At 54.8% G+C, this 22783-nt stretch overlaps 2 long non-coding RNA genes across 4 annotated transcripts; both read left to right on the top strand.

Annotated features, from left to right (window-relative positions):
* Positions 1 to 1827: 1827 nt before the first annotated feature.
* On the top strand, positions 1828 to 18657 carry LOC144371861 (uncharacterized). Of its 3 annotated transcripts, none has more exons than XR_013431960.1 (5): positions 1828 to 1987; positions 2581 to 2732; positions 2812 to 2895; positions 3238 to 3488; positions 18378 to 18657. It is a non-coding gene; the product is annotated as an uncharacterized LOC144371861 (long non-coding RNA). The 3 variants fall into 3 exon arrangements; XR_013431962.1 differs by having other exon boundaries at positions 1828 to 1992; XR_013431961.1 differs by lacking the exon at positions 18378 to 18657 and adding an exon at positions 5062 to 5135.
* LOC144371860 (uncharacterized) lies at positions 15242 to 16182 on the top strand. Its single transcript, XR_013431959.1, has 2 exons — positions 15242 to 15336; positions 15443 to 16182. It is a non-coding gene; the product is annotated as an uncharacterized LOC144371860 (long non-coding RNA).
* Positions 18658 to 22783: the final 4126 nt, after the last annotated feature.

Raw genomic sequence — 22783 nt, 5'->3', positions numbered from 1 at the left:
CACTGGCCCAGCCTGAGATGAGCAGAGGGTGAGCCTCCCAGGCCCTGCTCCTGGCCTTGTGATTGGTACCTGCTGACCCAAGGGTCCGCCCCTTTCCCACTCTCTCCTGCAGTGCGTGAGGGTCCTGCCGCTCCACATCCTCGCTCGCCCTGGAGCGGCGGTGTCTTGGATCTGGTCGCCCTGATGGGGCTGTGCTGGCATCGCATCGGCACTTCCCTGGTGCCCTGCATGTCTGGCGAGGCGTTGGGAGGTTTTCTTGTTCTCTCCTCATTTTCTTACTGCTGAATTAGAGTCCTGGGCACCACGTGGGTAACGGTCTTTTATCAGATGCATTTTTTTGCAAACATTTTCTCCCGGTCTATACATGGTTTTCTCGTTTTTTGACATGTTTTTAATCTTGCACAGTTTTTTAATCTTGATGAAGTCAGCTTATCGGTTCTCTCTTCCACGGATCGTACCTTCGATATTGCTGTTTAAAAAGTTACCACCAGACCCAAGTCACCTGGGTCTCCTCCTGTTATCTGCGGGGAATTCTGTAGTTTTACATTGCACACCTGGACCCCTGATCCATTTGGGGTTGATTTCAGTGGGGGGAAGGTCTGTGTTCACATCCAGCTGTGCCAGCACCATTTTGAAAAGACAATCTTTGCTCCTATTTCAACTCTACCCTTTTGTCAAAGATGAGCTAACTGTATCTATGGGGGGTCCACTGTGGACTCTCTATTCTGTTCCATTTATCATTTGTCTTTTGTTTTTCCAATCCCACACCGTCTTGTAGCTTTATGGTCAACCTTGGAGCTAGGTATGGACAGTCCTCAGACTGTGTCCCTTTTGCCTCTCCAGCTAAACTCTAGGATCAGTGTGTTGATGACTACAAAATAACTTGCTGAGTGTGCCATCACATTTCCATGACTGTGACAAAAATACGGGAGAAAACCAACTTAAAGGAGAAAGGTTTGTTGGCTCACAGCTCCAGAGGTCTCAGCCCACACTTAGCTCATGCTGCGGGCCTTTGGGGAAGCGGCACTTCATGGAGGGGAGTGTGCAGCAGAAGAGATGAGCTCACCTCCCGGCAGCTAGGAAACAGAGAGGAAAAGAAGGAGAGATTAAGGGAGTGTCCAGGGACAAAGTGTGGTTCCCAAAAGCACAGTCCCCAGGACTCTCTCCCCTCCACTGAGCCCCACCTCCTGTAGCTTCCGTCACCTCCCTGTATCCCATCAGGTTATGGGTCCATCAATGGGTCGATTCATTGATGATGTTAGAACCCTCACGATGTCATCATTCCCCAAAGCCCCTCTTCTGAACTCTGCTGCACTGGGGACCAAGCCTTTGGGAGTCATTAGAGATTCAAGCCACAACACTGAGATTTGAATTGTGATTGTTCAAATCCGTAGATCAAGTTGGGAAGAACTGATGTCTTGGCCACATCGAATCTTCCTATCCATGAACATGGGATGTCCACTGATTTAGTTCTCAGGAGATGTCCTTCTCTAGAGTCACATAGCGTTCCTCATACGGCTCATGTAAAAATGGGCTTAGCTTTATCACAAAGTATTTCCCTTTGCGAGTGCTCATATACATGGTAATGTGTTTTTAATTTTAAAATCCATTTGTTCTTTGCTGGAATATACAAAACCAATTGGCTTTTGCAAATTAACTTTGTGTTGTGCAATGTCTCTATATAATCAGGTATTCACTCCAGGAACTTTTGTCAATTCTTTGGGGTTTTCTACATAAATGATCATATCTTCTGTACACAAGAACAGTTTTATTTCTCCCTTTCCAAACTGTGTACCTTTAATCCCTTTCTTGTTTCCTTGCATTGTGTAGGCCTCCCATGTGATGTTACAGAAGATGTGAGAAGGGGAATCCCCCCCCTCTTGTGTCTGATCTCAAAACCATTCTAGAGTCAAGGCTTCCTGCGGAATGCTGGTTCTTGAAGTCTAAGCAGAGCAGAGGCGAAGAACTGGCTACTGCTGCTTAGTAGGTGAGGTGAGGCACGGCTTGGCTCACCAGTAGCCAGGCTCATGGACAGGGCATGCTGGGCAGCACGGTTAATTAGCCATCCACTTTGCCATAGCCAACTGGAAGCTTAGAAGTGTGAACTGTGTGGACTCAGGGGGAAAACCCAGCTCTTGCTCATGGGAGGGCTAAGCAGGGAGAAGGCGGGCAGGATTGACAAGCTCTTGAGAGGTTAGTGTGACTTCCCATCCATGGTTGAATCTGGGAGCTCAGCCCCAAAAGAGATGCTGGCCCCTCTGCGGTGAATGTAGGAATGGTCAATGGGAGGGAGGGGACCCTGGTGGCTCAGGGCACCTTCTCGAGAAGAGATGTGGAGGGGAAGATGTCCAGTCACAGCACCCTCGAGGGCAGCCAGAGGGCAGAACCCAGTAGCTGGGATGCTGAAAGGGTGGACACATGGGGCAGTCCTCAGGCCTGTTCCTTGTGTCCACTCACTGCTCCTCTGGGGAACCCTGGACATGTGCTTGAGATGGGGGGTTCTGTAAATGTGGGGGACGAGGGACAAGGTGTCAACAGAGCCAACAATTGGAAGGAATAAAATGAGATTCTTTTTTTGAGGTGGGAAAATCAGTGCCCGGCAAGGACCTGACCAGCCCTCCTCAACATTGTCAAGGTCACAAGAGACAAGGAAACTCTGAGAAACTGTCCCAGCCTCAAGAATCCTAAGGAGGTCTGAGAGCCGAAGGTCACGTGGGACCTGGGAGGATCAGGTGAGGCCTGAGGAGGTCCCAGTTCAGCCTGGGCCTCAGTGGATGGTATCCCATCTGAAGGGCCCCTTCTGTATCGCAGATCGGCAGCCGACTCCTGATGCTAACGGCAGGGGACACAGGCTGTGAGGTGCAGGGGAACCGCTGGTCACTGTGCAGATTTTCTGTAAGTTCATGACTGCTCCGAAATAAAGCATTTCTTACAAATCTCCCTCCGTTTATCTAGAGTGTTCAAATTCATAGACGCAGACGTAGGGCAGTGGCTGCCAGGGGCTGGGGAAGGGGCACCGGGAGCTCGTGTCTGATGGGGATGGAGGAGTGCTGTGGGTGGAGTGTGGGGATGGGGCGCAGCAGCTGGGCCTGCTGGATGCCGCTGAGCTGTGCAGGCAGCCTTGGCCGAGGTGGCCTGCTGCACTCGTGTGTGTGTGTGTGTGTGTGTGTGTGTGTGTGTGTGTGTGTGTGCCGTGATTGATGGTTTTTAATTCCCTCCTTCCTCCCGCTGTTGCAGCCCCACCCTGTGTTATGGGCTATTCTGGAAACCCGCTGGCTGGCATCTGTCCTCCAAGCCCTGGGGTCCTTGGGGTGCCCAGCTCAGGAACGAGCGTCTACACCCAGTGCTGTCTTGTGCTGTGAAGGCACGTGCCGGCCAGGCGTCTGCACCCCTGTCTGCAGGTCAGCACCCCGTGGACCCAGCCTGGTGCTGCACTGCTGCTGGCCACAGCTTCACAGCCTCCCAGTGTCCTGCGGAGCATCCAATAGGTAGGTATGTGGCCGCCTGTGGTTGATGGTGGTTTCTTCAGGACCTTCATGGGGGGACTCTGCTGGAGGACTCTGCTCTGGGCCTCTCCGTCCCTGCCACAGAGTGCGGAGACCGTTTTCCTCACAGTTTCCCTTTCCTGCTTTCACGGTGTCTTTCCCACCCAACGTCCCCTCCCCTCTGGTGACAGCCGTTCACTGCTGGTGGCAGGCTTCCTCCGGGCGTGATAAGTCGTCCTCATTGTCTTTCCAACAGCCCCACAGCCAATAAAAAGCAGCCAAACAGCGAAAGGACTCTCAGACTGGTCCCCAGAGGGCCATGCAGACCTGAGATGTTGCTGGTGGTGATCAGGGGTTCTGTGCCTTTAAACAAACAGCCCAGTGACAAGGAGCCTTCAGTGAGCAGGGGCAGCGCCTGGGGGCAGGCGGGGCTGGGGCTGGGTGCACTGGGAGGGGTGGGAGCTGCCTCGGGGGTGGCCTAGGACACAGGGCTCACCTAGCCACTGAGGGGCAAGGACTGCTCTTTCTGTCCCTGACTGTGTACCTGTGGTGACTGGGCATGGCACCCCTAAGTTCCCAGGGAATGTTCACAAAACCCAAGTCCAGGTCTTGGTCTCCTCTGCTCTGGGGCAGGTGCTTGGGGTGGGGGGCGGGACTTCCAGGATCTGTGGCTTGAAAGGCAGGGTCACCAAGGGCAGCCAGGTGAGGTCACAGGGCAGCGTCCTGGGGCGGTCAAGCTCATCTCCCTTCTCAGGCGCCTGGCTGTCAGCTGCTCCCCATCTTGTCCCCCTCAGCAAGGGACAACAAGCCCTTTCCTGTCTCACCAGACGTGGGAGGGGAAGGAGAAAGTGCAAGCTCTGCCCGATCCCTGTGCCCGTCCAACTCCTCTCCCCTCCCAGTCCTCCCTGGGCCTGGATACAGAGGAGGACCTGGCAGGGCAGCACACCCAGGTCCCTCCTGGCCCTGCAGCCCACACCTGTCCACACTGGGGTCCAGGATGAGCCCTGCCGGGGTGGGGCCAGCAGAGGCTGCAGCAGTCCACCAGCCGGGCCTTCCTGGGGTGAGTGGCAGAGAGGGCTGCCGGGGGCAGGCTCGGGGTGGGACCTGAGGTCCTCAGAGCGTCCAGAGAGGGCAGGGTGGGGGAAGGGGCTGGGGTGGGCATGGGGGGAAGAGGAGGGGAGCTCCAGCGGGCTGTAGGGGTTGACGGCAGGCCATCTCGGAGCACGAGGACACCCAGAGAGCTGGTGGAACACTGCTTCCAGGAGCCTCAGTGAGGGCGCGTCCCCAGGAGGGTGGCCCGGAAGTTGTGCCCTGAGCAGGGCCTGGGTCTCGCCCTGCCATCACTGGGGTCGGGATAGAAGGGAATGGCAGAGTTGGGGCCCTCGTCCTCTCCTGGCCTTGGACATCAGGAGCTGCAGAAGTGTCGTCCCCCTGGGCACGGCCCATCCGAGGTGGCTCAGTGGAGCCACTGCCCAGTCTCTGGCACTAAGGACTGCCTCGTCACCCAGGGCTGTGGGCTGCACAAGTCCATCTCCCTGGGGGGGGCGCTGAGCCCTGGCTTCCTTCCCCCTCATAGGACTCAGAGGGACACGCAAGCTCCAAACAGAACCCCGAATAGAGACGGTGGACAGAGGCTGCTGGGCTGCTTCTAGGGCAGGCAGGGCCGCAAGTCCTCATCTTTGTGGTCCTGCCTCTGGCCTGTGCAGGACCCTGGGCCAGCTGCGTCCTGCTTGAGGCCACAGCAGTGGCCCATCGATCCCATCTGTCCCCGGAGTCAGGAAAGGACCTGGGACTTTAAAAATCCCCAGCAGTTGACACAAAAGGCCCTTTCAGGGCATTTCAGCTAACGAGGGACCTGAAGTCCAGGTCCTGAGTGGCCGATCTCTGTCCACACTGCCCTGAGAGAAAACAGACATCAAAGTCAGCCAGGCCCACGCTGCAGGTCTCCCTGGGGGCTTCGACCCCGGAAATTGCTGAGATTTCCCCCTTCACCACACAAGCTGAGTGTCTGGATGTCAGCCGCCCTGGGCACCCACCTCCATGTAGAGCAGATGTGCAGACTGGTAGCCCAAACGAGGTCAGGTCAGCCACCTCTGACACTGTAAGTGCTGCCTCCAGTCAGGCTGCTTTCTTCTGCGGGATCTTTGGGGCCTCCTTTGACGTGGCTGCGGGCACAGGGCTTCCATCCCGCAGAGACGAGCCAGCATCCAGAACGCAGCTCTTGGAGTCAGTGATGGATGGGGTCATTTCTGGAGCACCCCAGCTGGCCCAGCTTGGCCTGGACACGGGCCCTTCTGCCTCCCCATCAAGGGCATTGGTGGAGGCTGTGGGATCCACTCAGGTATCCAGTCATTGGAGCTCACGGGGCGTGGTGTTGCGGTTCACACTACCAGCCCCTGTTGTGCACACGGTGGGCATGGAAGGAGGTGAGCACAGTCCTGCCCCGCTCCACGTCTGTGCACAGAAGACCGGAGGCCATTAAAGCACACCAGAGACGAGCCGGCTGTTAATGGAGAGGCTACTCAGTGCTCCACACTGTCACAGGCAAGTGGCCTGAGGTTTGGACACTTGGCTCCACTTTGTAGGTGGGGTTTGAAGACCCCAGAAGTGGGTCGGGACGTGGCCTCTGCCCTCACTCTCCCATCAGGGGTGGCTGTCGCTGGACTGTCTCCACCGTCAGCCAAGGGAAGCCCCGGCAGGGATGAGGGCAGGCCCAGGTGGCTCTCGGGGATGAGCAGAGGCTCCTGGCACTGCCAGCACAGGGCACACGCTGGCCCAGGGTGGGTAGGGTTTGGACAAGAGGAGAGGGCCACTGGATAGGAGGCGAGAGCCGAGAGTGGAGACGGGGTGGTGCTGGCCGCCGTCAGAACCACAGGCTTGGAGTCCCCGCTGCGTGCAGAGAGCAGCCCAGGAGACCAGGGAGCCCTGGCTCACACCGCGCAGTGGAAGCCCCCACTGGCCACACCTACTGGACCACGTCAGGACTCTGCAGAGCCGGAGGACACAGAGCCCTGGCCCCGGTGGGGACCCACAGCTCAGGTCCCAATTCCCGCTGCTCTGCCCCCAGACTAGAAGGGTGCTCTCCAGGGAATTTCCCACGGGTGGAGACCCTGCCCAGGGCCTTGGCCACAGCAGCCAGCTCCTTCCTGCCTTTCAGCCTCCTGCCAATCCAAGCCCAGTCCCCGGGTTGCCGTCTGCCACAGCCGGCCTGCTCCCCACTGCAGGCTGCTGGGTGCCGGGCTGTTAGTGCTTTACGTTAGTTTAGTGCAGTTGGAGTCCAAGTGAAAGGAAGCTGGCAAAGCTGAAGCCCCAACTCTGCTTTGGATAAAAGAGGCAAAACAATTAAGTTGTACATAAACGTATCAAAAAAGTGCAAATAAAGAACTTCACAATGATAAACAGTTATTAGATCTGTGGTTAGGAATGACCTTCAATATTGCTACAAATGATGATCTGTTAGAACACATAAAATAAATACTTAACACTTAATATCTATATGCAACACATTTAAGATATTATGCAATATATTAATATATTAATAACATTAATATATTATGCAATATATTATAGTGAATTTAATTTGATCATATAATAAAATACTTTGCATAAGAAATTGCTGTTCTATATGAAATAACTAAATTTGTCTGACTTAAAAAAATAAGTTAAGAAAACAACTTCACAAAACAAATATCCTTCAGTTTTTCTTTTTTAAAATATTTCATTGCATATATGACATACTGGGGTAATAATGATGCCTGATACTGACATACCCCTGAAGACTGCAGAATACTATTTGGTCATGATCTTACACAACATATTAGATACGTGATCTCAATTCTAAGATTTTTCTGGCTCACTTTTCTTCAAATTTAACTACTGTTTAAATTTAAATTTAAAATTTTAGCTGATAAAACAAAAAGCACCATCAATCAGAAGTTCACAATGATTTCTGATAATTTTTCATTTTAGGATGGATTTTCCTAGTGGTACAACTGTTACTGGCACTGTGACAACATTGTTTCTGATATTTTATTTCAAAATATAACCTTTAGTATATCTAGAGCCGACGATTCTCACACAATTTTTCTATCAAGATTTAACTCTCCATACAAATCAGTTTTAATTAGATTCAGTGTGAATCCGATTTTAAATATAAATAAACACAGTAGCATTTTCCCTTACAGACACTTATTTTTCTTACAATTATTCAGCCATATTGATTGCACAAATCAGTGGCTTCCACAGCTGTATATGACCCTCCCTCCAGCCCTCTCACCCCCTCCCGTCCCCTCGCTCTTCCCCAAGACTCTCTCTTCTATTTTCCTGTCGTTTTCCCCACTTATGAGAGAAAATATGTGATATTTGTCTGTTTCAGGTTAATTTTTCTTAATATGACTTCCTCCAGTCCTATCCGTTTTTCTGAAAAAATGACAGGATTTCATTCTTTGTGGCTGAATCATACTCTATTTTGTACATTTACCATTTTTTTTTTGCAAGAGTTAAAGGAGTAAGATTTATTTAAGAATAGAAATAGGAGCAAGACTCTCGCAGGGTGAGAGGGGACCCGAACAGCAGGTTTCCATATATATATAAATGTGAGTGTGTGTGTGACTGTGTGTGTGTGTGTGTATTCATTCAATTCCCATCATATACATATACATATGATACTGGGAGTTGATGCCAGGTATGCTTAGCCATGGAGTGGCATCCATAACCCTTTTTAAAATTCTATTTACAGACAAGGTCTTGCTGAGCTGCTTAGGGCCTCGCTAAGTTGCTGAGGCTGGCTTTGAACTTTCGATCCTCCTGCATCAGCCTCCTGAGCCTCTGGGATTACAGGTGTGGGTCACTGTGCTCGGCATACCATATTTTTTTAAAGCCATCCATCTGTTGATGGGCATTAGGCTGATTCCATATCTTGGCTATTGTGAATTGTGCTGCAATGGACATGGGTGTGTAAGTGTCTCTTTTGTAAATTTTTTTTAGTTGTAGATGGAAATGATTAATTGATTGATTGATTGATTGATTTATATTTATTGGCCATTTGTACTCCTTTGAGATGGGCGCTCAGATCACTTACATGCTCTCATTCTTTTCAGCCTTTTTGAATCCTTTGTATCCTCTGGATAGCAACCCTCTGTCAGACGAAGGGCTGGCGAGATTTCCTCCCCGTGCAGGCTCTCTCTGTACTCTGTGGACTGTCTCCCTGGCTCTGCAGAAGCTTTTTAATTTGACGCGATTCCATTTGTCAATTCTTGCTTTTAGATCCTGAGCTGTTGGAGTCCTAGTCAGGAAATTGTTTACTGTGCCTACATCTTGAAAGGCTACCCCTGTTTTCTTCCAGCAATTTCAAAGTGGCAGGTCTTACATGAAGGTCTTTGATCCATTTTGAGTTTACTTTTGTACAGGGCGAGAGGTAGAATCCAGTAAGGAGGAGAAATTATGTACGTCCCATCACCAAGCTCATCTTTGCCAGTTTGGTTCCTTTTTATTAAGTGAAGGGTTTCACTCTTCTGTTACAGGTTTTCCAGCGGATTCTGATTCCTGGCTGTTGTCCTGCTTGGCTTCTTACATGTGCTGGACACTGAATCCTGCAGAGGACTTGCCACCTGTATCCTCCTAAAGGCAGATCCTCCTCATCAAAAAGAGTCCCAATGCCCTCAGTTCTCTGTCACCTACCTGGAGAAACAAGCTTGACTCCGGACTTGTTACTACGTTGTGAAATAGGGTTTACCTTTTTTTGTCTTTTTGCACCTAGATTATTGGTGAGGTTGGTCTGGGATTTTCTAGTCTCACAGTGTCCTTGTTCAATCCTGATCTCAAATCATGCTAGTGTCGAACCGAGTCAGATATTTTGTTTGTTTTATCTATTCTCAGGTACAAGCTGTGTAAGGGAAACAATTCTCTGTTCATTGAAGCTTTCGTAAAATTCTCTTTGAAAAAATCACCAGAACCTGGCGTCCGAATGATTTTTATAAATTTGGTTTTGCTTACAATGCTGTGTAAGTTTTCAATTTTAGAACCAGAAACAGCTACTGATGACGTTCTCGATGCCTAGCGTTCCTGATGCGTCTGTGAACCCTTTCTATACTCCTCCTGTTCCTGCACTTCCTATATTATTCCCTTGACCTTGACCTTCCTACTCAGTCGATTTTTTTTCCATTTGTTTCCAAAGAAATAGCTTTGATTTTATGGATCGTCCACAGTTTGTCTGACTTTTTGTTTGTTAATTTCTGCCCTTATTTATTATTTCCTTTTTCTCTCTAATGGATCACTCTGTTTTAGAAGGTTCTGAAATCAAATAATTAACTGGTCGGCTTTATAGCCTTATTTTAAAAATGCATCAAGAGCTATGAGTTTACTTTTAAGGGCTGCTTTAGCTATGTCTCAGGAGTTCTAATGCCAAGTGGCACTTCATCCCAGCAGTTTTAGATATTTGGTTATTGACACCCTGATTGGTTCTGTGATCCATGAAGTATGGTTTAGTGAATCTTTTTCTAATTATTGTCAACTTTCTCGGCTACTTGGATTCCAGCATTTCTCCCTCCAGGGGCACATAGAAGGTTCGTGCATTATCTAAGTAGGTAACACAGACTCCAGAGGCTTTGGAAGGTCATTTGGCCGCATTGACCCTGCTCTACCCAGTACTTGCTCATGTTGTCTCCCTGCCATGGCTCTGGCCGCGGGGATGCAGTTTTAGTGATCCTGTCTGGCTCTTGTTTGGGAGCCATTGAACTACCTCTCCCCGTGTATTCAGTCAACTACAATACAGGGTTCTACCCAGCGTTTTCACTACTGTGACTGAGAATCCTGACAAGGGCCATTTTAGAGGAGGAAACACCTATTTGAGGCTCGCCTTTTCAGAGGTTCCGCCCACAGGTGGCCGGCTCTGCTCCTCAGGGCTTGGGCACGTCATGACGGAGAGCGGGGCGGAGGGAAGTGCTCCCAGGGTGATGGGGAAACAGAGACTGAGCTCAGCTCACCCATATAGAAACCCCAAAGCCACCCCCAGGGACCCACCTCGCTCAGCCACACCCAGTCCATCCTATGGGGGATCAACCACTGACGGGTCAAGGCTCTCCTGACCCAGTCATCTCACCTGGGAACCGGCCTCACTGTCTCTTCCATGAGCTTTTGGGGGGTACCTCTTACCTAAACCACAATAAACACAAGCTGTTGATATGACAATGTTTTATTTTCCTAATTCAGTCTCAAGTTATTTCATCTTTACCTCCTTCTCTCGCTGCTCTCACCCCATATTTTGATTCAATTTTCTTAAATAAATAATTCTCGTCAGGGGTTCAATAGATTGGCCACAACCCTTTTCTCCATTCCTCTGCCTGGGATTGTCTGTAGCGGGCTGCTCTGTCCCCTGCGGTCACTTATCTTCTGGCTGGACTATGTCCCCTAGCAGCTTTCTCCTTAATGATCTCCAAGGGGGAAGCTTGTTCCCTTCTCTGAACTCTGAGGACCTCCTCTGCCCTTGCCCCTGAACAGCAGTTTCAGGGAACTCCGAGGACCATATCCACAGTCCTCCTGGCACGTCGAGGCTGCTCACTCCTTGTCCTCACACACACATTGCAGCTGAGGACGCTGCGTTGCAGTCTCCTTGCTCTTCTTTTGGAATGCCTTTTCTTCCTCCTTTCTGCACTGTAACTGTCATCGTGACCGACACACTTCCTGCCTAGCACTTGGTCTGCTCATTAACTCAGAGCTCCTGATTCTTTGTCCAACCTCGAGGATTTCTGGCCACCTGTCTTCAAATGTCGCTCCTTTGCTATGTTCTTATTCTTTTCCGTGTGTACGTTGGAAGCTCATTTCATTTTCTGTATCTCTTCTCTATTTGAAGTAAAAAAAAAAATCATCAATTAGATATGAACTAAAAATAGATCCATTATTTTAAGAAGCCAAATTAAGGATCCTAGGAATAAAAAATAGAATCATTGGAAAATCATTTTTTAAATCCCAAGTGGAAGTGAAAGAATTTGTGAACTGGAAAGCGGCCCCTGAAGCTCATTCTGAATAAAATACCTGGAGGCAAACCTCAAGACGTGGGGGGTGAAGAGATCCAGAAAGCGCACTGGGCGGTCAGTCCCTGGCCCTCACTCCTGGTGCTGGGTCACTCTCGGCTTCAGGTGGACTTTTGTCAGAGCCCTTGTCTCCTCTCCACCACGTGCTTCTTCTTCCGGTCCGGGGAGGGCCGTCTTCGCCGTCTGAGTGTCGATAATCCCTGATATGTGTAAATGATATACATGTAACATATGGCAAAGGAAAGGTGTTCCAAAGGGCAGCGACGGGCGTGCGAACGAGGAGGGAGCAGCGTTGGAGAGGAGGCACAGTTCCAAGTCTGAACTGGATGCCGAGTGTCCTGGAGTTCAGCCCCATGACCCTAGGCCTGCTCACTGGAGGTGTCTGGGCTGAATGAATGCGGAGGAGCCACTTCTCCAAGCCCCTGACTCCAGAGGCTCTGGGTCGACTCCCTCTGAGGTTGAGGCTGCAGAGAGCCAGCCTCCGGTGCCAGAGGGGACCAGGGCATGGTGCATGTCCAACCCCGAGGCCACCATGACGGGGTTTCCTGCCTGCGTCTTGAGAGCAGGCTGCTGGGCAGCCTAATGAAGATGGGGTGCGAGGCTCTGCTGCAGTGGGACCCAGCGAGGCTGCATGGACAGGCCAGCCAGGCCGCCTTTCCCATGGGGCACAGTGAAGCTGACCAGACCGACTGCACTGACCTGAAGAGGTGGTCAGCCAATTTCCGTCTTGAAGTCCACGAATCAGCTGCTGCCTGGTAAAGAAACACTTGATCTGTCAGTGCTGTGGGCTCGCCAGAAGCGGCCAGATTGCTGAGGGTGTCCGCCATGGCAGGGAGAGGTGGATCTCCAAGCCGGGCATGCTGCCCCTCTTGGTAGAAGTTGCAGTTACAGATCAGCGTGTCCCACCTACTTAGAGCCAAACCCAGGACTTCGTGGAAATTGGTGAAATATTTGTGCCAAGAGGCCTCTGCTGAGTGCCCTATGGAGACAGTCTGCCATGGGGCAGTGCTGCCCTGACTTCAGGGGACGTGGGAGGGGGGATAGCAGCACGGGCACCAGGTACCTGCACCATGCATGCTCAGCACAGTGTGACATCCGTTCTCCATGCCAAGGGGACTGACGGGCATACTTGCAGCAAGCGGAGGCTGAATCAGTGGCCAGTGAAACAGTGGCCACACCTTGGCCTTCTAAAAATCCCATCAGTTTAATCTCATTTAACCCAAACTCCATCCTGGGAGGATCTGCAGGCAACTGAATGGCGTTAGGCTATGCTGAGCCGCGAATCTGACTTAGGGAAAAAGGTAGAGGCTGCCTCAGCCAAAGCCCAGCCACTTGCCCCCTGCGAAGTCCTACCTGCACCGACTCTGGTGGACGAGGACCCGTCCCCTGGAGCATACCTGCAGCTGGAGCTCATCCTCTCAGGAAATGATGCTGAACCTGGGTTCTGTGTTTTAAGATATGCTGGACAGGCCTGACGCGCTGGTGCTCTGGTCACTTGGCATCAAGCCTGGCCCCAGCAGGTCACATCTGCAAATGAGCAAATCGATGAATCAGGGGGTTGTCAACTGCCTGGTTTGGTGGTGACTTTGAAATGACCTCAGCCATTACCCTGGGGAATCGACCTGCAGTGTTCCCTGCTCCTTTCATGTACCCTGGGGACCTGCCCCGCGGGGGCCACTTCCCGAGGGCGGGCTGTCTTGTGGGTCACCATCCACTGCGATGCCCTGGACGCCCACGTCAGCACAGGCTGCCGTTGTCTTGGAAGTGCGTTGCTCCCTCTGCAGTGAGATAGCGGCTTCCGTGTGGGTGCCTGAAACACCCAGCCCCGGGCAGTGCCACCTCGGGTCGGGGTGGGCAAGCCAGGCCGGCTTCCTCATCTGGGGTTCCCTCCCTGCTCTCCCTCCTGCAGGTGCCATCAGAAAATTTGGGCCCCTGGGAAAGCAGGAGGAGAAGGCTTCTCTCCATCTCCCAGGAAGCCCAGCCGTTGTTCTCATCAGGCTCAGAAGAACAGGACCCAAAGGCGCGGTGCAGCTCCTGCTCAGCCCTCTCCTTCCCCCTCCCCCCCCCGGGAGATGATCAGCCCCCGATGGAACAATGCAGGAGAGGACGCCCCAGGTTGCACTCTGACCTCCACCTGTACCTGCAGTCACTGACCTCCACTGGCAAGTCAGGGCCCCAGGCCTGGAGGGACTTTCTACAGCACTTTCCAGTAGATGGGGTCTCATCAGTGGACGTGAGACAAAGCGTGCGGCAGCTGCGGGCCGTGTCAAGGAGTGACTTAGAGACAGCACAGGGGACAGAGGGTGGGAATTCTTGAGTCCGCACCCTCTGTCCCCATGGGTAACTCCTTTGGCCCTTCTTTGCACGATGCCCTTCTATGGGCCGCCAATGCGCCAGAGCTGCTGCTCTTACCTGCAGACTTTGAGTCCGGGTCAGGCAGCACGAGGTGGCTGACCTCCTCTCGGAGCCCCGGGAGCTTCTGGCCGAGCGGGAGCAGCTTTCCCTGTAGATCATGTGACACACCGTGGCAATTGAGGGTAGAGCTCAACTGTGTGCCTCAGGTCTTTGACCTTCCATTTTCTCTTCTGCAAAAGGGAACACGGACCCCGAAGCTCACGGTTGCAGAGCACCTTGCGGGTTTGACAGTGTCCCTGAATGCTGGCCGGCGATGGCAGCTCTGGTGGCGGCTACCACAGGGGGTCACTGGGATGACACAGTGCTGTCACTTTGTGCAGGTCCTGTTGGTGAGGAAGGCTCCGTCACAAACATTTATTGATCAAATACCTGCTTCGTGGGGACAGCACAGGGTGCCCACGCCACCAAGCCAACATTGTCCTCTTCTTCTTTCTCTCAAAAGTCTCCAGTTGGGTCTGATGATAGAAATTTGCTCGGTAGATAATGATCCTCCAAAGACGCCCAAGTCCTAATTCTAGGACTACCTTGCCTCATGCGGCAACTGGAGATGATCCAGGATTCTCTGGGTGGTCCGGCGGAACCTCAGGGTGCTCACAGTGAAATAGGGAACCGGGGAAAGTCTCAGAAAGAGGGCGGCAGGAGAGACGGGCGGGTGTGCTGCCTTTGGATGGAGGAAGGGCCCTGAGCCCAGGGTGTGGGCACCACTGGACGTTGCAAGGGCTGGGGGCTGTGTCCTTCCCCGGAGCCCCCAGGAGAGGCTGCCTGCCCCACCCTAATGTAGCCCACCAGGACCCACCTCTGACCTCTGACCTCCAGAGCTTTGGGCTGCTTTGTGCCACTGTTTTGGGGCACTTGGTTACAGCAGCCATAGACACGAACCCACTGGGAATCTGACACAAGTTCCCTATGTCCAGCCAAAACTGGCCAAGTGCTTGCTATAGCAGCCGCCGTAACAGCTGCTGAATTCATGGGAGGAAGGGGCCGGGGCCAGGCTCTGAGCCCCCGCCTGTGTGGAGCTCACGGTGCCACGGGAAGACCGTGTCCAGCACGTAGTGGGACATCTGGGAGGGATGTGTGCTGGATTAGGGCGTGGGGAGTCTTCTGTGGTCCCAGCCATGCAGCGGTCACTGAGACACTGCGGCCCCACCCGGCCACCTTCCATTGCTGGCCACAGCAGGTGGGCAGAGTCAGGGCTGGAGGCCACAGGTCCCGGGTGCTTGGAGCTGAGCAGGGGCAGTGCTCCATGGAGCCCAGCACCTGGCCGGTCGCCCCTGACTGGAACCCCTTCCTTCTTCTCCCTGTGCTGTCAATCAGTAGAGAAGACACAGAGACATCTAGGGAGCGCGGCTAATCAGCCAGGCACTCCATTAATGAGGCACCATTTTCTGCACTTGATTCTCATTACAGTGAGTTTATTTTCGTTTCTTGTGTAGGAGAGAAAAAAACAGGTGCTCACATTTAGCCTCATCAGCTTCCTGTTACTGTTTGATTCACTTATTATTTTTAAAATAGGTCTATTTTGGAGGAAATGTGACCTGGAAGAGACCCACGGTATTTACTCCGGCGGCTGCTGGGCTGCTGCGGGAGGGCGTGTTCCCGGCGGGGGTAGGAGGAACCAGGGAGCCAGCTGCAGCTGGCCACACACACTGGCTGCCGCTGGTGTCCTTTGTCTGTCTGCACAAGTTCCTTCTCTTCCTTTCTCAGAGGGAAGGGCCTGCGTTGACATCTCCAGGTCAGGTGACCAGGGCAGGCCCAGGGCAGGCTGCTGTGTGTGGGGGAGTTGCACCAGTTCCTAAAACAGGACCCTCTGTTCCCAGTCAGCTGGGCATCCTCCCTGAGGGCTCTGAGCCCACAACTAACCTCCTGCCCTCACCTGTCCCTGTCCGCAGTCAGGGTCCCTGTCCACCTGCAGATCCCAGTTTGGAGGTGCAGCTTAGGAACTGCGGTCCTCCCTGAGGGGCAATGGCACACAGTGACCACAGCTCAGAGTCTTCTTGCAAACAGAAGGGACGCCCCGTCTGCCTGCCCATGCGGGATCCGCGACGCTGGCCTCTCGTTGGAGCGCAGATGCGCCATCTTTCAGCCTCATCCCAGGGTCGTCCCGGCCTCCCGCCTGCCCTGTCCGTTTCCTTCGTGAAGGGCGGGCTTCATATAAAAATAGCCCTCCCGGGCATCGTGGGGCTCCTCGCAGGTTCCCATAGAAACCGGGCAGTGCAAACATGTGGAGGATTTTTTCTCAAATGAGCCCAAAATTTTATCCTCCAAAGATTCAGGGTCATTCTGTCTCACAATTTGGAAGAACCCTTGGCTGCTTACAGAAGGTCTTTAAAAAGGAATTGATAAAGTGCCCTCGTCCTCTCCGTTTCTCCTGCACTCTCACACACTGGTTTTGTTCCATTTTAGAGGAGCCACAAAATGTCACTTCCTGAGGTTTCCAACTCACCCCTCAGGAGCTGGGAAAAAAAGCCCTCCCCAGACTCGGAAGGCAGAATGGGAGGAGATGCGTCACTCCTCCCGTTTCAGAGCTTGGCCTCGCCCGGGTTAGGTCACTGGGAAACTGTCCATCAAGGAAGGGAACCTGGCCTCCAGCTCTGAATGGGTCGTGGGAGGCAGGTGACACGGAGAAGCAGGGGCTCCCTCACGGCCCGGGGCACCCTGCCTTGCGCAGCCCAGTTCAGTTGAGGTCAACTGCGCTTGGTCAGCGGAGGCCTCTTCAGGGCGTCGAGCTGGAGGGTCAGGAAGACGTGGAGCCAGGGCTTTCGTCCCTGTCCCTTGGTTTCCTTGGAGCTCGTGCTTGGCACAGGCGTGGGGGGCCGGGCCGGCAGACAGGAGCAGAGCCCAGCAGCCAGGCCATGAGGTCATCCCTCCAGGACCAGCCGTCACTGGTGGAAGCCGCTCCTTACAGGGTGGACAGCCCTGCAGAGGTGTGCTCCGGCTTCGCCCTGGGACCAGGCCAGGGCCACGCTCCTCTGAGTCCCCCTGGCCCAGGACAAGGGCATGGCTTCCCTGGACAGCAGCCCCTGACTGAGTCCAGCCCTGACCTGCAGAGGTCCTCCCCATGGGTATTTTAAAGGTAAAGGAGCTCTCTCTTGGGTGGGGTGGCTTGCAGCCCCCGTGAGGCGGAAGTCCTGGCTCCCTGGACCTGCAGCTGTTCGGAGAAGGAAACAGGGTCTTGGTAATGTCAGGTTGGGCCCGTCCGACCAGGGCGGCCTCAGCCCAGGAGGACCCGGTGTCTTGGTCAAGGCCTCCATCCTCCACCAACCGCCAGTCACACTCCTTCCCTGAGTCCTGGTCACCCTGACCTTGACCGTGGCTCTGCCTTGCCTGCAGCCTGCCTGCCCACCCTGCCGTGTGCTTTCTAGAAGTCTCCATCCACCAACCCCCTGAGCCTCTCGCTCCCCCTCCCTGAAGGGCTCTGCTGCCCTGGGTGGAGCGCAGCCCCTCTGTGTGGGCACCTGGGGTCCTCTTCTCTCCTGTCCACAATTCTTCTCCTACACGGAAAGGGCACAGAGGGAGAAGGACCCTCACATACCCGGGGAGGACACCATGTAAAGACAGCCATGGCCGGGTGGCGGCCCTACAGGTAGCAGGGCCAGCAGCATGCAGAGTGGGGGGCTCGGGGACAGGCGCTTTCTCGTGGGCTCACAGGGCCCAGCCTGCCTACACCTCGACCAGGGACCACAGGGCTCCAGAGCCTGGCGAGGACCCATTCTGCTGGTGAAGCCCCCAGCCTGGGGTACCTTTGATATGGAGCAGGGCTTGCCTGCTGCCCAAGGCACCAGACGCCTGCAGAACGCCTGCAGCACTCGGTTCTGCACAAAGAAAGCATTTTCATTGAAGGCTGACCCAGGAGGGGGGCACACTGGGGCCGCCTCCCCCTCGGCTGGTGGTGGAGGAACTGACACATGGGGAGGGAAGTGAGTGGTTTGAACAGGAGTCCTGGGAGCCGTCCATCCCCGCAGCAGGAGGTCGGTGCCCAGTGTGCCACTGTGGTGGGACTGGGGCTACTTAGGGTCCCTCTGCAGCTGTTGATGACACCCCCTTCTTATCCCCCCCGGGGACCCGCGCTCTGGCCTCGGGTCCCATTCGTCAGAGACCTCAGGTTCCACCCGACTCTCACGTCACCCCAGGCCAGGCCTGGGTCTGAGTCTGGTCCTGAAGACGCTTCTCTGGGCGTCGACGTTGCCGTTTCTAGCTCGAGCCTGGGACTGTGTCTTTCATCTGGCCTGTGCATCCCGGGCATCGTGCCTGGCCCCCAACCTTGGCCCTTCTTGGGTAACTCTGAGCCCCGGGTCATCAGTGCCCAGAGCTGCATCCCCGCAGGATGTGGGTGGGGGGCAGCAGGGTGCTCAGGGAGCCCAGGCTGGTGGAGGGCTCCACTGGGAAGAAGGGGCTGCCGGCTGTGTGCAGAGGGGCCTCGTTATAAAGCCCATCTCCCCCTCTGCAGGTGTGCGAGGAGCACTCACCTGGGGAGACCTTGAGAAGCCATGTGCAGCCCGAGTCTGTCTGGAAGGAAGGGCGGGAGGGTGCCTTCCCCGCCGGCTGCTCCTCAAGGCACTTCCCTGACTTGAAAGAGACAGCGCCCAGTGCTGCACCGCGCTGCCCGCCCTTGGAGGCACTTCTCCAGGGGAACGGCGATGCTCAGCTGGCTGTCAGTCGCGGCCCGTGATGGGCCGGGGAAAGCGCTACGCTGTGAATTAAGCTGACTGATGGGGACGCCAGTTTTATTAGCCTTCTTCTTTGGGTGATAATTTCCATCTAGGAGGATGAGTTACTAAAGAGGTCCTGCAGGCGCCTGTTTGGATGATGGAGGCGTTTTAATAAAGCCTGCCTTTCCTCCTTCGCTCTGGTTTTGAATATTTGATCTTTGTTGGGGAAATTGTTTCCATGCTGCTGGCCCAGGATTGGGCAAGAAGTCGACAGCGCGGGCCCTTGGGCGTCTGGCCACCTCAGCGTCGAGACTCATGGCTGGGGGGCCACGGTCCTGGGCAGGGTGCCTCTGGAAGAGGGTTACGGGAAGTCACAGGAAAACGGAGAAGTGGCGCTCAGACATCAGCGGTTGGCCGCAGGGACTCAAGCCCAGCCAGGAGTGTCCTGTGTAGTGAGAATATTTCAACGTGTGCGTCTACCCCCCATTTCCTGTGTGTCCCAAGCCAGGAACCCACTGAAGGCTCCGTGGACCCCTCCCAACCCCTGCAGGGACCCCTTGCTGAGCAGACCCCACACCTTCCCCTCCAGAGCCATCCGCTCCAGTGTTGGGCTGTGCTGGTGACCATGACTAGAGCCTCTAGTAGTTACCAATCCCCCCCTGATCACCCGAGTTGCCCCCAGCCGGCAAGAGGCTTCACCTGCCCCCTTCCAGCGCGGTATCTCCTGAGGTCTGCCCCCGGGCCTTTGCCCTTGATGTACCCTCCTCCCTGTGCACCATCCCCAGAAGGCTCCATGGCTCCTCCCTTGTTGGCTTGGTCAGTGTCCATTGTCCCTCAGAGGCAGCCTTCCTGAGCTCCATCCCACAGCTCTCTGCTGTCGGGAGTCACCCCAGAGGTGGTTTGCACCCGTCTCCTGTGCACTGATTTCCTGCACATGCTGGAACACCCTGGAGGGGTGGGGGGACTTGGCCCTGGGTCAAGGACTGGAGCAGGGCTGGCACCCACAGGAGCCGCTCATAGGTCCTCTGCAGGCAAAGCCATCCTGGGGGCCTCAGTGGAGGACAGGACCCTGTGACGATGTGACCTGGCTTCTCCGGAGGACTTAGGTCTTACCAAGAGCCCTAAGCTTCGTCCACGAGAAGAGCAGATGCCCTGCTATCAGAAGGGCAGCTGGCTCGCTCTGGTCCCGGGTCTGTCCCCTGACCAGCCCTAGGAACGAGGGCACAGGGATCGACACTCTGGGCTCCTGAACCAAAAGGCCTCTACCCAATTGGCCTCTGGCATCATTGTCCCCCCAAACCGAAGCCTAGACAGTGCGTGTCCCCTGCTCAGGGTGACCCTGTTCACCTGACCCCGTCCATCAGCCATGATCACTCCTTTGATCTGCACACACGGCTCAGCTCTGCACGTGTGATGGTGAGAGGCCGTGAGCATGTGTGAGAGCCGGCGTGAGTGTGTGCAGCAGGAATGGGAGGAGAGGAGAGTGCCAGGTGTGAGGGCTGTGGGTGAGCACTCGGGTGTGCGGGCCCTCTGGGTCTCGGCAGTCTCGGGAGTGTCAATGAGGGCGTGTGTGGAGTGAAGTGTGGGTGGGTTTGAGGCAGTGTATGTGTGTGTGACAGCCTGGTGTGTCGGTAGGAGTGAGAGATGCTGGGTGTGATGACGGAGGTGTGAGGAAGGTGTGAAAGTGCGTGTAAGGTGGGTGTGTGCACTGTGCCAACGTGCACCGTGAGTGTTCACCCAGCATGGTGTGCATCCTGCCATGATGTGTGTGTGTAAAACAATACCCTGCAGTGTGAGTGTGCACATGGTGTGGGTGTCGATGTGTGTGCATTGTGTTACACACGTGTGTGCACAGGTGCGTGTGGCCATGGGTAGGATATACAGGTATGCATATGTGGTCTGTGGATAAACGTGGGGTGTATGTGCAGTGTGAGTATAAACATGCCTTATGCATGTGTGGGCACATGCTGTGTGTGAATGTACATGTGTGACATGTGTTCACATATCAGTGTGTGTGCAACCCACGTGTTATCTAGGTGTGCACACGTGGTGTGTATGAGCATAAACTTGTATTTTAATGCACATGGTGTGTAAGTATGTGTGACTGCACACGTGTAAACACCACATGATACACTTGTGCACACACCTGGTGTGTGCGGGAGACCCTGCTGCTCGATGCACAGACGTCTCACTCCTGCCCCTGCAGAGGAACAGTGGTGCCGGAGAGCCTTGTGCCTGGAGTTCCGTGCTGTGTGCCCGGTGCTGGGCCCGTGGCGGGGTGGGCTGAGCAGTCCTGATGTGGCTTCTCTGGCTGCTGAGAGAGCCGCGGGCTGTCGTGTGCCTTTGTTTCCAGGAACTTCACCGTAGACACAGCAATTGTGCCTTGTGAGCAAAACCAACTGTCCACATTCGGTACTATTTAGTTATGTTGAAAAAGTCCAGCCTTTTGCACTGGTGCACTGCCGAGTGCCCTGTGGTCCTTGCCCGGTCCCCACGCTGCAGAGCAGGGGCTGCCCCTTGACATGCTGTGCTCTCTGCAGTCAGGATGTGCACGGCGCAGCTCTGCAGACAGGGCCACCTCTGCACCCTCTGTGCCCTCTGAGCCCTCTGTGCCCTCTGTGCTGGGTGCACCCTTTAGAGGAGCAGGTCCTGCCTGTATCGTGCAGCCTGGGGACGGCTGAGGACGTTCCAGGGCTCATCTCTGGCAGAGAATTGTGACACCAGCCAGGAAGAGACTGGGAGCTTTGCAGTCTGGTGTCGAGTTGGTTTTTCAGCTTTTAATCTCACAAGATCTCTGTGAAATAAGAAATGCATCTGTGCATACATCTCTGTCCCCAGTTCCTGTCACACTGCACCTCACTTGTCACTCCCTGAGTGTCAGGGGCCAGGCGAGCCTTTTGTTGGATAGTTGGTCTCTGCCCTGGTTCCTGCAGCAGAGCTCCCGACCCCGTGCTGGTTGCCGAGTGCAGGGAACATTTTCCATCCCCGTGAAACAGGGCTCCTGGGCTCCTGGGCTTTGGCTGGCCCTCCCGGGCGTAGCCAGCCACCACAAGAGCCCAGCCGTGGCTAGAAGCCTGGAGCCATCAGGGGCCCACTGGATCAAGGGGAAGGAACATTCTGGTGGGTTCCCAGGTCGCTGGCGGGTGACGTGTGGGTTTCCAGGCTGAGGTGGCGACAGGCGCTCAGCTCACTTTGAGAGAACTGGGGGGCAGGCCAGTTCCTGCCTTCTCCCCCAAGGGTCCTGTCTTAGGACAGGTCTCCGGGACTCCAGGCGGCCAGCAAGGGTGGTGCCCCAGGTCCTGGCGTGATGGGACCAGAGTCTGCGCCACCCAGATTTATGGGAAAGCCTCACCCCGGGAAAGGCTCCGGCTGTTGCCAGGGAGGAAATTACAGAAGGAGCAGCCCAATAACTCAGAGCGCATGAAGGGTGACCTATCGAAATTTGTGCTCCTTCTACCCGCCACTCCCTGGCCTTCCCCCCCCTCTGGCTTCCAGGGGGCCATTTTTCAAATATTCCAAGCGCCTTCAGACTTGCTGCATCTGCAGTCTCTGGGGTTAGAGGACGGAGGGGAAGAGAAATGGCCGAGCTGCCCCTTAGCCCCAGCCCCGGGAGAGGCGCATGCAGGCCGGCCCCACCGCAGCGTGTCTTCAGTCATTGACGTGGAGGGGCCGGGCAGGGTATGGGGAGGAGGACGAGAGGCCCGAGTCCCTGGTTCTGAGAGCAGCTCTGACCCGGGCAGCTGGTCCCCATAGCGCCCTCTCCTTGTCCTCAGAATGTGACTGTGTTTGGAGGCCAGGGCCACAAACGGTAAGGAGGTCTGTGGTGTGGCCCTCTCCTGCAGGACCGATGACCTTAAAAGACGGGATTAGCACACACGGAAAAGACCACGTGAGGACCCAGGGAGAAGACGGCACCGCAAGCCCAGGAGGGACCCCGGAGACGCCCGTCTGCTGCACCTCGATACCAAACCTCCAGCCCCCAGATGCGTGGTCGAAGTCCCCTGGACTGTGGCTTCTGTGGCACCAGCGGTAACCAAACCAGGTGGAGAAGTGGCTGTAATTGTGGAATCGCCCATTAACACAAGAGTGAGCCCAGGCTCAGCTTCCTTCTGGCCGAGTCCCCAGGGCCTGTGGCCTCTCCACCAACCCCCAGGCCCAGTGGCCTCCTCCACCAACCCCCAGGCCCAGGGTCAAGGTTCTGTTG

The sequence above is a fragment of the Ictidomys tridecemlineatus genome, chromosome Y, assembly GCF_052094955.1.
Source record: "Ictidomys tridecemlineatus isolate mIctTri1 chromosome Y, mIctTri1.hap1, whole genome shotgun sequence".
NCBI classification, from domain to species: Eukaryota; Metazoa; Chordata; class Mammalia; order Rodentia; family Sciuridae; genus Ictidomys; species Ictidomys tridecemlineatus.
This window is presented reverse-complemented; position numbering and strand designations above follow the sequence as displayed.